The sequence below is a fragment of the Megalopta genalis genome, unplaced genomic scaffold, assembly GCF_051020955.1.
Source record: "Megalopta genalis isolate 19385.01 unplaced genomic scaffold, iyMegGena1_principal scaffold0074, whole genome shotgun sequence".
In the NCBI taxonomy this organism is placed as follows: Eukaryota; Metazoa; Arthropoda; class Insecta; order Hymenoptera; family Halictidae; genus Megalopta; species Megalopta genalis.
The window spans coordinates 152501-155000 of record NW_027476143.1 but is presented as its reverse complement, the minus strand read 5'-3'; the positions used below and the strand labels follow the sequence as shown (position 1 = coordinate 155000).

The 2500-nt window shown below is 56.5% G+C and overlaps 1 pseudogene; it reads left to right on the top strand.

Moving 5' to 3' along the window:
- The window catches only part of LOC143261882 (large subunit ribosomal RNA), a 6917-nt pseudogene that overhangs the window by 2066 nt on the left and 2351 nt on the right, over positions 1–2500 (top strand).

The following is a 2500-nucleotide window of genomic DNA, read 5'->3' as shown; positions in this document are numbered from 1 at the left end:
TTATATAAATCGCAGCATATTTTGTTATTATATACATGCACAAAAAACACCCATTGGGCGAAAGGGAATCCGGTTTCTATTCCGGAACCCGGCAGCGGAACCGCATACCATTCGGGCCCTCGTAAGAGTGTTCGTCGGGGTAACCCAAAATGACCTGGAGACGCCGTCGGGAGATCCGGGGAGAGTTTTCTTTTCTGTATAAGCGTTCGAGTTCCCTGGAAACCTCTAGCAGGGAGATAGGGTTTGGAACGCGAAGAGCACCGCAGTTGCGGCGGTGTCCGGATCATCCCCTCGGACCTTGAAAATCCAGGAGAGGGCCACGTGGAGGTGTCGCGCCGGTTCGTACCCATATCCGCAGCAGGTCTCCAAGGTAAAGAGCCTCTAGTCGATAGATTAATGTAGGTAAGGGAAGTCGGCAAATTGGATCCGTAACTTCGGGATAAGGATTGGCTCTGAGGAGCGGGGCGTGTCGGGCTTGGTCGGGAAGCGGGTCTGGCTGACGTGCCGGGCCTGGGCGAGGTGAACGGCTCTCGTGGCTGGGATCCGAGCTCGGTCCCGTGCCTTGGCCTCCCGCGGATCTTCCTTGCTGCGAGGCTTCCGTGGCGTTTCCCATCGGTGCGGTCGTCCTCTTCGGCCGCCATTCAACGCTCAGCTCAGAACTGGCACGGACTAGGGGAATCCGACTGTCTAATTAAAACAAAGCATTGCGATGGCCCCCACGGGTGTTGACGCAATGTGATTTCTGCCCAGTGCTCTGAATGTCAACGTGAAGAAATTCAAAAAAGCGCGGGTAAACGGCGGGAGTAACTATGACTCTCTTAAGGTAGCCAAATGCCTCGTCATCTAATTAGTGACGCGCATGAATGGATTAACGAGATTCCCATCTGTCCCTATCTACTGGCGGTGGCGGTCTGTGGCCACCCAGGGCGGGAGATAACCCCCGAACTAGCCCTCGCGTAGGAGGGTTGATCGGCCGAGTCGATGGGTGTATCGGCGATGAAGGCATTAGAGACCGTCAGTGCGTCGTACATGTAGTACTTCGCATAATGGCGAGGCCCTGATTTAGCATACGGGCTGTGGCGTGTTCTTTGTACAGCACTGTATGTGCTGTATGACTTCCGACTGGGGAACTGTTGTCACTCGTGGCATCAGTTCCCCAGTTTACGTTAAACGGTTTTTCAGACCGTTTTTCGTGGGCGGAACACGCCACTAGACAACACTCCGCTGGGCTCAGGAATACATGGGATGCAATCAATCCCCTGGGCAACCCAGGCCGCAAGGGGCAAACGTGCCCTAGCCACACTTGAGCCTCCACGAAAAAGGTACCGCTGGATAGCTCGTGTTCTTAAATACGCAGCGAACTGAACGAAGTGTGGTGGAGAGGAAGAGGCAGCCTCTCCGACTGCTGTCTCCCACGTGTTTGCCGTGCGTGGCGACCCTTGTCGTCGGAAAAGAGGATCCTGGGATCTGAGGGGGCCCTCTCCTGCGGGTGAGACGTCCCCAACACGTACCTTTGGCCTCTGCTTCGGCTAGATGGGCGGCTGGACGAGAAAAGCAGCCCTGGTCCAGTCAATCGGCTTGGAACGACCACACGCTTCGGGCAAGTGGGTTCTGCTGGGCGAGGACGCGGGCTGGGTAAGGAAACCGACCCAGCCAGCAGACTATATTCGGTGCGTAGCCCTAACCCAGCCTTTGGCGGGTTCCAAATTGTGTGGGTCGGTGGTGGCCGGGGAGCGCACTGGATGAAAGACCAAGACACATTATGGGTCTTAATAAAATTAATGAACAAAAAACTAAGCGTCCAAAGACGACGGGTCCAGCTCCTACTCGGAGTGAAGCCGTCGCCGCAGACGCGGGAACTGCAAATGCAGCTGTCAGTCCCCCCGCGTCTGTGAGAAAGACAAGATCCGGGAAGGTGATTAATATCGCCAATCCTCGTGTGATCTTGCAAAGATGTGTGACTCCCACGCGAGCGGTCTCGGTGAAAACCGAGCCCACGGTAGAAGGTACGCCGGACACCGGTAACGTGGAAGTAATCGAACGAGTCGGAGACACGTCACTCGTGAAGGTGCAGTCGGCACCCGAGCGTGTCGAGGACCCTACTGGTGACGGTTGGCAAACCGTCACCAAAAAGTCAAAGCGAGCCAAGCCGGGCGCACCCACCGGCAAGGCCGCAGTAAACCGGGCCAGGAGACCGAAGGGGACGTTCTCCGGGCAGAAGGTACGGCCTCTCGATCTCGTAAGAGACGAAGCCTTTAGGCGAGTGTCCGAAATACGGACCTTTTGCTTTCGACCTGAGTCGAAAGTCAATAAGGAGTCCGGGTCAAAGATACTCGCCGAGGTTGAGGCACTCAACGAGCTGGTCCAGGAGCTTATTCAACGGAATAGCTTCGTCGAAGGGCAGCTCGCCGCGGTCAGGGCGGACCTAAAAGCGCGTCCTGCCGTAATGAGTGCGATGCGACCTGGGCCGTCCAAGGGAACTCTCCCGAAGACGGCCTGC